The sequence below is a fragment of the Microtus pennsylvanicus genome, chromosome Y (genome assembly GCF_037038515.1).
Source record: "Microtus pennsylvanicus isolate mMicPen1 chromosome Y, mMicPen1.hap1, whole genome shotgun sequence".
Classification (NCBI taxonomy): domain Eukaryota; kingdom Metazoa; phylum Chordata; class Mammalia; order Rodentia; family Cricetidae; genus Microtus; species Microtus pennsylvanicus.
Window position 1 is genome coordinate 20632786 of NC_134602.1, and position 12307 is coordinate 20645092.

Here is a 12307-nt window from a genome sequence, read left to right on the forward strand (position 1 = left end):
TGTAAAATAATTTTTGGTCTGAGTCAACAACTCACATAAATGTTTTTTTTCCCAGCTCCAATGTCCTCATTGGTTATTTTCTATTGATTTTTCCATTACTTCATAATAATAATTATCAAACTTTCCACTTCTCTTCCTCCTCCCACATTCTTCTTGCTCCGCAAATAAACCTCTCCACTCAAACACCAGTCCAAATAGATGGCAGGGTACTTTGAGCTGTGGGAAGTCCAAGCCCACCCTTCATCCATCCAGATTTAGCAAGGTATGCATCCACAAAATATATGATCACAAAAAGCCAGTGTATGATATGCAGACAATTGCAAGTGCCATTATCTTTGGCTTCTCCGTCTGCCCCAATTGTCAGCCACATTCACAGCTTCCAGTTTGATCCCATGTTCTTTCATTCCCAGGTCACTGGATTAGTTGAAATCCCCTTAGTTCAGGCACAGTGTCTCATAGTGTGGACCAAGCCCTTATATTCCTGACATCCTTGCTCTTTTTCTCCATCCATCTGCTCTTCCACTGGAGCTTGGAAGCGCCATCTAGTTTTCTGATTTTGACCGTGACTTGATCTCCATCATTTGCCAAACAAAAGTTCCATGGTGGTTTTCAAGATAGTCAGTCATCAGTCTGACTATGGGACAAGGCACACATAGTTCCTAGGGACATGTCACAGAGCGGTCAACTTCTCCTCCCTGCTTAAGTACCTAGAGAGGGTCACCCTATGGCCTTCTGAGAACCACTCGAGAGATATCGATCTTGACATCCCCAGAATGGCCCCATAAATTGAGATATCATCAGTGTATGTGCATTAATTTGTGTGTGTTTGTGTGTGTGTATTTAAAGCACAATAACAAATGGATTGTAATATTGAAGTTTCTTCTCATCTTGAAAAGAATATTTGTTACAGAAACACTCTCACAGTAATAGTGAGAGTGTAAACTATCTAAGAAAGGAGAAATAACTGGAGGAATCCCCCAGGAGTTAGGCTCAGTGTCCCAGGAATTACGCCCAAGGAGGGTCAATGAACTCAGTGATGGAAGATAAAACCCAGCCTAAATAAAACCCTAAATCATTTAGGTGGAACATGAGATACTCTTACAACAGTTACAAGAGGTCTAAAATGCCTGGACTGGAACATAAGGGGAACACAATGATGTGGAGCTGAGAGTGCACGGCAAAACTGATTGGATCTTGCAAAAATTATGTAAGCATACCAAGGAAACCACCAGTGGGACAAAACCCTAAGAAATCTGTATGACAACATATCATGTTGAACATAATGAGATTTATAGACAAAGGAAAGATCTTAATTATGTCACTGTCACACAGGTGATGATGAACCAGTTCCATTGTAGAGTGACTCCCTGCTGTGTTTAAGATAACCTGTCAATTCTGTCTAGTCAGTTACAAGGAAATTTGCATTAATTACACAGATTAACTATCAGCATCATTTACTGCACAATCAAAGGCAAGGCAAAGAATTCATAGACATGTTGTTGAATGCTGATGATGTTATTGGGAGTTTTGATGGGTTTTTTTCTTAAAGGGTGACTCTCATCGGTGACTCTCATGCATGAAGCAGATCCTTTCTCTGTGATGTTTCCTGAATAGCCACTGAGATACCAGCCCATTGAGTTGTGGTCTCTCTCTCTTTTAAAAAGCAACTTCTACCTTCAGCTTGATCTCTTGCTTGAGCTTCCCTTCCGGCTACTAGGCTCCTTTTCTGATCCTGCAGAGGGCTTTTGTAAGGGATTGTGATCTCTAAGTTTTTCCCCTTTCAAGAACTAATCATTCTATTAATCACAATTCTAAACTGCTGTGGGAGTTTGTTTGTGACTTATGCCTTCACATGTGATACAAGCGACCTGTGTGTATAGGGTCTTCTCTCTGTTCATGTGGGGAAGGAATGGCAGCAGGAGTAGATGGCTGCTCATTCTCTGTAAGGAAATCAGTAAACAGTGGGGACCAAGTACAAGGATGTCCTGAAATATTAAGTCTTGTCCTTTCAAGGCCCCAAAGCCTCCAGCTAGGTTCAGGGTCACGACAATCTCCAAAACCCACCGAGCATGGAGTATTCAGAACCAGAAGCCTGTGTGTGCCATATCACATAAATTCATCGTGAGTACACCAATCTGTTTTTTTTAATTCTAAATTATTTTGTCCCATCAGAATGATCTATATTACCAATTAACCAAATTTGCTGCATCTTTGGTGTCCTAGAATTGCTTTAAATTGTTGCTGGGAAAGTCTTACAAACCTTCCTGTGCTGTTATGAGACCTTAAGGGGACAGCACTTATTTCAGAAATCAAAGGCAGTTGGGTTCAATCCTATGGTTAGCTGTTAGCTAGACACTGGAAGGATGGATTTGACTAAGAAAGGGAGACAGCATACATGGAGGCAGGTAACCTTTCCTTTGCAAAATGACCCATTTTGAGGCCTTACTTCAGGCTCTTCTCTTCTCCTAATCTTGGTTTTTTTATTAGTTTAGGAGAAGAATTAAAACTCCATTTACAGTATCTGTGAACCTGAATGAGTTAAGTATGTGTGACCAACTTGATGTCTGCCTGTCTGTCAACAGGGCCAGAGTTCAGGGGCATCTGATGCATAGCACAGGAATGTCAGCCATCAATCTCTGGTCCACCTAACTCTACAGCATTAGAGTTGTCATGGTTGCTCATCTGATCTTCCTCATATGATCTCCATCCACAGAGATGTCAGAAAAATCCTCCCCTGAGAGTGCAAGTTCTTTACAAATGAAAGATTATACAACAGAAGACACATGGGAGATTTATATGGGCAAGCTGTTGAAAGGATAAAGTGACAGAAGAAGTTTATTGATTAATTAAAGAAAGATTCCGCTTCAGCTGATAGGTTAGAACATAGGTAGGTGGAGTAAACAAAATAGAATGCCGGGAGGAAGAGGTAGTGAGCTCAGAGAAACCATGCTCCCCTCTCCCCGGCAGATGCCATAGCTCTGCTCTCTGAGGCAGATGTCGATGCAGCCCGCCACCATGTCAGACATGCTGAATTTTTCCTGGTAAGTGCACCTCGTTATACTACACTGATTATTAGAAATGGGTTAAATGCTGAATCTAATGGGCCAGCAGTGTTTAAAAGAATACAGTTTTTGTGTATTTATTTCAGGCATAACCTTCATGCGGCCATGGTGCTGGGGACACAGCCTCGCTGCTCAAATAACTACAGAATGGCTTGTAGCCTTGAGGACAACTGAATCCACTGAAAGCCTGAGAAAGCTTGGGAAAGAGTAAAGCATGTTTTCTTGGTAGCAGCGATTTCTCGGTCTGCTCTGCTTGCTAGAAGAAAGCAAGGGCTCTCATCTAAAAGAGGCTTGCTGACTCAGCTTCAGCTCCAAAACCTTGCAGCCTTTAAGAGGTCCTGCCACAAAACATTTAAATGGTGTTGATAAAAGCCAACTGAATGCTTGTATGTTTTCAGCAGTAGCAGGAAAAAAACTGTGTTGTTTTAAAATGCCGGCTTTCTGGGCCATCCTGCCTGGGCAAACTCTGACTGTTTGAGGAAGGAGGGCCAGCTACAGAAAGAGGGCTTGAGTGTTGTCTGTTGCAGCCTCTTTGATGGCAAGGACCTTGAAACACTGTAGGCTTGTGGCACTGAATGCGGCTCTGTTCGGTACCTCAGCCACAAGGTTGGAATGGCAGAAAGCTAAGGAATGGGCTACATCTGGCCAGCAAAGCCACGGCTTTAGTCCTACTGAGATTGCTTGGTAAATGAAAGACTCATGTGGTCAGAAAAACAGAGAGAGAAATAGAGTAAAGAGAGATTCAAAGACAAAGGAAATTTTTAAATGATTTACAGTGTGTTAAAAATATGTGCAGGCTAAAATTTGAAGTTCTTAAAGTTAAAAAAAGGAAGAGAGTTGTTGGGTGTGGTAGTACACACCTGTAAACCCAACACATGGGAGGCAGAGGGAGATTGACCTCTGTACCTTCAAGGTGAGGTAGCACACGCCTTTAATCCCAGTGCCTTGAAGGCAGAGACAAACAGATCTTTGTGAGTTCAATGTGTAGTAGCATACACCTTTAATCCCAATGCTTGAAAGGCAGAGAGAGGCAGATCTCTGAGACTTCAAGGACAGACAGGTATACAGAGTTATTCCAGGTCAAAGATACAGAGAACCTGTCTCAAAAGGCAAAAAATAAAAAGGAAAAATAAACAAATTAGAGGTTAAATTGAAGCGCACAAAGATGGAAAATTCACAGCGAATTTGGATATTGTATGCTATTATGCTCTTTTTGAATCATTTGAATTTTGAGGCAGTAGCAATAGCTGCTAAAAGATGTTTCTTTATAAAAGCTGCTGAAATAATCCAACATAGATATTTTGAAAATGCCTTGACTTTGAAATTTGGATCTAAGGACATGATGCTTTGGAAAGGAGTTTCTATTTTGTTTTCAAAGAGGGTGATAGTCTGTGGATGCCTCTATCCTAATATGGTAGGATGGACCACGCCCTACTTAAAGGTTGCTGTGAACACCTTTAAAAAATTGCTTCGCTCAACTGCCAACTGAGATAAATCAATAATGATGCCACCATTCAGCAAGAAGCATATTGGAGAGAAAAAACTGCACCCACGTTCCCAAATATGGCTTATAAACGTTCTTTTACATTTAAAGTGGGATGTGATATAGATATGAATATTTGCATTAGTATAGATTTTGCTTTACTGATAGAGATTTTAGGTCAATTTTGTTATATGTATATGCATTTTTGATATAATTAAGGTACTGTGATTGTGTAGTTCATTTAAAAATATAATGTATATAGGTTATTAATGGATAATCATTAATAATATTCAAGTTTGTAGTCATGTTAGTTAGATTTTCTAGCTACATAGATATATATATTTCAGTCAGATAGGCATTATTCATATCTCTCTAGACTACAAAAAATGCTATTTAATGTTTTATTACCTTAGGGTTTTTCATGACAGTGAGACACTCTACTCTTGGCAGCACATATCTACTTCAGGAAGAAGATGGGCATCAAAGAGGATCCTTATGGAGTTTGATAGCCATTTGGGGAAGAAACTGCTCTTGCCTGGATTGATGCATAAACTGTACACAGAAAACACTCAGAGAGAGGACTACTGAACTTGCCTAAAGGTGAGATGATCTTTTCGTGTTCCTGATTCAGGAAAGGGTCAGCAAAACATTCTTCAAGACAAGCAGATAGTGACTGCCTTTGAAATTTCCTGCTTCATGGAAATGTCTGCTGGAAACTATGGGCCTGTAGGCTGAGGATGGAAACACCAACGGTACAGAGGAGCTTTGGGTGACTGTCCAGGCAGCGAGATGTCTCTGTCATTTCTAGAGTTTGAAAATGGCTTACTTTTTGTTTGCTTAGGTAATACTGTATTATTCTGGAGTCTCTGATGGAGTTGAAGAAGAGATAGATAGTTATAGTTTTCCATTGTTATGATAAAAGATAAAATAGATATAAATATTGTAACTGTAATTCTTGCTTGATAACTGTTTTGTTATATGTAATTTTGCTATGTTAAAGTTAAAGATTCCGTTCTTGTTTAAACAGAAATAGGAGTAATAATGGAGTATAGGTCATTGGTTAATTAAATAAAGAAACTGTTTGGCCTGAAAGGTTAGAACATAGGTGGGTGGAACAAACATAAGAGAATGCTGGGAGGAATAGGAATTGAGCTTAGGGATGCCATGCACCTCTCCCATGTGCAGAAATTGTAGCTCTGCACTCTGAGGCAGATGGCGATACAGCCAGCCACCAGGTCAGACATGCTAAATCTTTCCTTCTAAGTGCACCTCGTGCTGCAATATACATTATTAGACATGGGTTAAGAGGGTGAAAATAATGGGGCAGGCAGTGTTGAAACGAATAGTTTTGTGTTGTTATTTCGGAGCATAACCTTACAAGGCGGCCCCATGGGGATGCAGCCCTGCTTCTCAAATTTCTACAATCAAGGGGGACATGGAAGAAGGGAAGAAAGAAGAGAGAGAGACAGGGAAGAATGGATGAATTCAATCATTCCTTGGAAAAATGAGTGAACCAATGAATGAGGAGACCTAGTAGGAAAAAATGTGCTGCATTCCCTCAGAGAGTCAGGTCAAATTAAGGATTGACAAGGTTTTCCACTAAGGAGGAGGCTTATTCCATTTTACCTTGTTTGTGCTCCAGGCCCACCCACAAGAGTGATGATGAGGACAGGGAGAAGAAGAGGAGAGGGTGTACCAGAATTCCCTGGTACAATTTCTCACCCAAATTGTAGCCAAATCACCTGACCTGGGACAGCTGATCTACATGCTGGACCCTAACTCCCAGTTTGACAACTCTAACATTTTAACCAAGGTTGTGAAAATGAAGGAACCAAAAATAGCCCAGTTACAGGATGGCAGGTTACTTACAGGATTGGAGTCAGACATCAGTACCATACTGGTAATTGGCAGTTTGATGGGTGTGTGGGGTCTTTGCCAGACTCCACCTAGCATCATGGATTCCCTACTTTACTGATATTATGGAGTTCGGAGCATTCATCATATGTGTGCATGTCACACACTAATGGGCATCATATGTACATGTTTATCCTGTGTGTGGGTGAGTGTGTTCATGAGTTTTATAGCCCAAGTACTACAGAACATGATCAATGAAAGGGAACACTGTTTTCCAGATATGGCAGGGCAATTATTTAAATGAACTGACAAGGGTTGGATGGCATGGATAAGACCTATGAGAGTTCAAGGCATACCGAATCCAGGCATGACAAAGTAGGTGGCAGACAGAATTCTGGCAAAACTAAGTAGGTAGCTTGATGTAACTTGCTGGAGAAGAGCAACTGAGCAGAGACACTTTTCACTAAGCAACATGCTCTTGTGGAGATCAAACATCCTTTGACTTACAGCCAGTACGAATTAAACCATTCATCAAATGAAACCTAATTTTCTCTGATTTTGAGTATACATTTGTGTCCCTTCCTGATTAATCTACTCTTTATCCTCTTAAGTCCCAATACCTCACGCTGATATCGGTGACATCTTTCCATTTTACATGGTTTTCCCTCAAGCTTCATACCGCCCCGAGATCATACAACTTTTTGTCCCCTCTCCACTGCTTCCTTGACAGCCATCTTGTCCTTTACCACACCACGCATCCCCAGTCCTTTACTCTCCAAGGGGAAAAGACCATAAATCCTGCTTTGTTTTGAGGCATGTATTTCTCTGATGCCCCATCCACCAAACACAATCCATCATTGACCAAATAACACAACATGTTAACAAATTTTTATTCTTTGAGAAAGAATAATCCATTGGAAAAGGTACCAGCATTCATAGAAGACCTGAGGTATCTCTGAAAAAACACATTAACACAGAGAGAATTAAGTCTGCCCCTCAAAATTTGAGAATTTCACTTTAACAGATCTTCACCAAATCATAGACATAGATATGGAAGTCATTATCAAACTTGATGAAATACACAGAAGGTTTGTTGGGAACTTGGCAAATAATTTTACCTATCTCTTGGGTTCCATCTTTTTTGTTGTACTGCACTCTTTTGCCCTCCAAGGAGTCCCTGTCTAATTCCACAGTCACCTCTACTGGAGGACATTCAGGCGTGATGTGGAGGTTGCCTTCAATGGAATCATCATGATGGTGGTAAAGGTACAGGACCGGATCATTCTCGTTGACAATGTAGAAACAGGTCGGTATGGTCTGCACATCATCTGGGAACACGCCACTCCACTCTTCCTTAGAGCCTGGCATGATGTGGAGGTTGCCTTCCAGGTAGTCATCCAGGAGGTGGTAAATGTACAAGACCGGATCTTTCTTGTAGGTAATATAAAACCAGGTCTTCATGATTGGCACCTCTTCTAGGACCATCCCGTTCCAGTCATTCTTAGAGCCATTTGTGCCCATGAATGTATGTTTCACTGCTCTGCCAACTATGGTGTTTGAGAGATGAGTGTCTGTCACCTGAGGAAATGGCACATTATTAGGCAGGATCTTCAGGTTTAAAATCCTTTCATCACTATGAAGCTCCAAGCCATAGACACAATCAATCCCATCATATTTCAACAAATAGAGAGAGGGATATGTTGGCAGTTGATCTAGAATGATGGCTTTCCAATGGGTGACTGGTTCATTGGCTTCCTTCCAGCCATGAGAAATTCTGCGGCCAACAATATTCTCCAGGGCCTCAAAAGGCTTACTAAGTTTTTGCTTCTGGAGCGATGGCCCATTCTTCTTCTGGAGATGTGGCATGCAACTCATACTAAGAGGCATCTTCATCATGGCGGGAGACTTTCTGAGATAGGCCACAGCACTCCTGTTCCTCTGTCTCTTGGCTCTGTTTCTGTGCTTGGGCTTCATAGCTGCCAATCTCTGCATAGGAAGAACTCTTCAGTTTAAATCAGACACAAAGTGGTTTCCTCCACCATAAGTGCCTTCAAGGATAAGAAGGTGAGGATGTGAGGTCAAGGCTCTTTTTAGGAATAACTTTGGAGCAGGTGAAAAAGGCAGGGCTGAATAGATTTGGATACCTAAATGGAATATGTTCTTAAGAAATTAATAGGAAAATTATCAAACTCTTGTCTACAGCTCAGTATATGTGTATCAGAGACATATTCCTGCTACAAAATGCAATTGACCTCTACTGAGAAACCTACTTCCTGACTTACTATATCAATGAGAGAAGAAGCTATGCCTATACCTAAAGTGAGAAAGAAATATCTGAACAGATGGCAAAGAATTCAAAGAACAGCCACTCCTCTCATTACCACTCAAGCTACTGGTTAGTTGGCTGATCTATAACCACCTGCCCAAGTTCATGGCACTCCAGTCCACTGGCTCTCTCTATTGTGTCTGCTGATCTAGATCCAGGTTGATTACAAAATTATATTCTGTATCTTCATTAGAGAAGTGAGTACTGTGAGTCAAACTGCCAAAAGAAAGAAACCTTAATCTGTGCAACAGCACCTATTAGAAATAATTATCTTTTAAAACACATATGGACAAAGAGGATCTTTGCGATTTAAGTGGACTGAGGAATTGGACATTTTTAGCAAAGATAGAGTGGGGAGAATATCTGACATTAACCGTCCCCCAGCTATCAAATATAGGAGCTGTTAACGACATAAATTTTGGACCCAGAGCAGTTTTGAAAGAAACCTTTCTTTGACTACAGAGGTCCTAGTTGCTTCCAAAACATATTTACCAAAAGAAAATATCTTGGCTCTCTAGATTCCAACTTCTGGAAATTCGGTTGAACAGTTGTGGAGCCCAAGAGCTGAACTGACCTCCTCAGCCACCGTGAAGATAGTAAGCCCACCTTCACAGAAGACTAGTGCTTCATGTGGAACAGAGTTGCCACCCCCAACCAAAGCTTGTGACATCATCAAGGCTCTACTTATGTCATAAAACTCCTCCTAGCCAGGTTTCTTCCCTACTAACCCCCAGATATGCAGCATACAGGTCCTAAAATGCTGCTCATACAGCCCCAGGAAGACCCAAAATAAAAACCCCAATCTTCTTCCCAATTACTTGAGTCATATTTTCCAAGTAACTCAACGACTTTATGTGTTTTTTTTTTCTGTAAAATAATTTTTGATCTGAATCAACAACTCACATGATTTTTTTTCCTAGCTCCAATGTCCTCATTGGTTATTTTCTATTGATTTTTCCATTACTTCATAATAATAATTATCAAACTTTCCACTTCTCTTCCTCCTCCCACATTCTTCTTGCTCCGCAAATAAACCTCTCCACTCAAACACCAGTCCAAATAGAGGGCAGGGTACTTTGAGCTGTGGGAAGTCCAAGCCCACCCTTCATCCATCCAGATTTAGCAAGGTATGCATCCACAAAATATATGATCACAAAAAGCCAGTGTATGATATGCAGACAATTGCAAGTGCCATTATCTTTGGCTTCTCCGTCTGCCCCAATTGGCAGCCACATTCACAGCTTCCAGTTTGATCCCATGTTCTTTCATTCCCAGTTCACTGGATTAGTTGAAATCCCCTTAGTTCCGGCACAGTGTCTCATAGTGTGGACCATTCCCTTATATTCCTGACATCCTTGCTCTTTTTCTCCATCCATCTGCTCTTCCACTGGAGCTTGGAAGGTCCATCTAGTTTTCTGATTTTGACCCTGACTTGATCTCCATCATTTGCCAAACAAAAGTTCCATGGTGATTTTCAAGATAGTCAATCATCAGTCTGACTATGGGACAAGGCACACATAGTTCCTAGGGACATGTCACAGTGCGGTCAACCTCTCCTCCCTGCTTAACTACCTAGAGAGGGTCACCCTATGGCCTTCTGAGAACCACTCGAGAGATATCGATCTTGACATCCCCAGAATGGCCCCATAAATTGAGATATCATCAGTGTATGTGCATTAACTTGTGTGTGTTTGTGTGTGTATTTAAATCACAATAACAAATGGATTGTAATATTGAAGTTTCTTCTCATCTTGAGAAGAATATTTGCTACAGAAACACTCTCACAGTAATAGTGAGAGTGTAAACTATCTAAGAAAGGAGAAATAACTGGAGGAATCCCCCAGGAGTTAGGCTCAGTGTCCCAGGAATTACGCCCAAGGAAAGTCAATGAACTCAGTGATGGAAGATAAAACCCAGCCTAAATAAAACCCTAAATCATTTAGGTGGAACATGAGATACTCTTACAACAGTTACAAGAGGTCTAAAATGCCTGGACAGGAATATAAGGGGAACACAATGACGTGGAGCTGAGAGTGCACGGCAAAACTGATTGGATCTGGCAAAAATTATGTAAGCATACCAAGGAAACCACCAGTGGGACAAAACCCTAAGAAATCTGTATGACAACATATCATGTTGAACATAATGAGATTTATAGACAAAGGAAAGATCTTAATTATGTCACTGTCACACAGGTGATGATGAACCAGTTCCATTGTAGAGTGACTCCCTGCTGTGTTTAAGATAACCTGTCAATTCTGTCTAGTCAGTTACAAGGAAATTTGCATTAATTACACAGATTAACTATCAGCATCATTTACTGCACAATCAAAGGCAAGGCAAAGAAATCATAGACATGTGGTTGAATGCTGATGATGTTATTGGGAGTTTTGATGGGTTTTTTTCTTAAAGGGAAATCATCGGTGACTCTCATGCATGAAGCAGATCCTTTCTCTGTGATGTTTCCTGAATAGCCACTGAGATACCAGCCCATTGAGTTGTGGTCTCTCTCTCTTTTACAAAGCAACTTCTACCTTCAGCTTGATCTCTTGCTTGAGCTTCCCTTCCGGCTACTAGGCTCCTTTTCTGATCCTGCAGAGGGCTTTTGTAAGGTGATGTGGGAGTGTCATATATCAATCTGTTGATTTCATTGGCTAAGCAATAAAAGAACTGCCTCGGCCCATTTCATTGGTTAGAAGATAGGTGGGAGGAGTAGACAGAACAGAATGCCAGGAGGAAGAGGAAGTGAGGTCAGACTCCGCAGCTCTGCTCTCCGGAGCAGACGCATGAGAGACGCCATGCTACCTGCTCCAGGGAAGACGCACGCTATGAAGCTCCAACCCAGGATGGACTTAGGCTAGAATCTTCCCGGTATGCGCACCTAGGGGCGCTACACAGATGATTAGAAATGGGCCAGAGCAGTGTTTAAAAGAATACAGTGTCCGTGTAATTATTTGGGGCATAATCTAGCCGAGCCAGGCGGCTGGGCATTTGGGGACGCAACCCTGCCGCCGTCCATATTACTACAAATGGTGCCCAACGTGGGGCTCGAACCCACGACCCTGGGATTAAGAGTCCCATGCTCTACCGACTGAGCTAGCCGGGCCAGGCGGCTGGGGATTTGGGGACGCAACCCTGCCGCCATCCATATTACTACAAATGACGCCCAGACGTGTGGCTAACTGAGTCCACAGAAAGCCTGAGAAAGCTTAGAAAAGAATAGAGTAAAGCATGTTTCTTACGGCAATTTCTTGAGTCTGCTCTACTTGCTAGAGGCAAGCAAGCGCCTCATCTAAGAGAGGCTTCCTGACTCAGCTTCAGCTGCAAAGCCTGCAGCTCATTAAGAGGTCCTGCCACGAAACACTTAAACAGTGTTGACAAAAAGCTGAACGCATGTTTTTCGGTTTTCAACCGTAGCAGGAAAAAAGCTGCGCTGTTTAAAAATGCCGGCTTTCTGGGCCATCCTGCCAGGGCAAACTCTGACTGTTTGAGGCAGGAGGGCCAGCTACCAAGAGAGGATTTGAGTGTTGTCTGTTGTAGCTTGCTGGCTGGCAGGGACCTTGAACCGCCATAGAGGTGTGG

General features: G+C 41.8%; 1 non-coding gene across 1 annotated transcript; it reads right to left on the reverse strand.

Annotated features, from left to right (window-relative positions):
- Window positions 1-11758: 11758 nt before the first annotated feature.
- Trnak-cuu (transfer RNA lysine (anticodon CUU)) lies at window positions 11759-11831 on the reverse strand. The gene has a single exon. It is a non-coding gene; the product is annotated as a tRNA-Lys (tRNA).
- Between the last annotated feature and the right edge of the window lie 476 nt (window positions 11832-12307).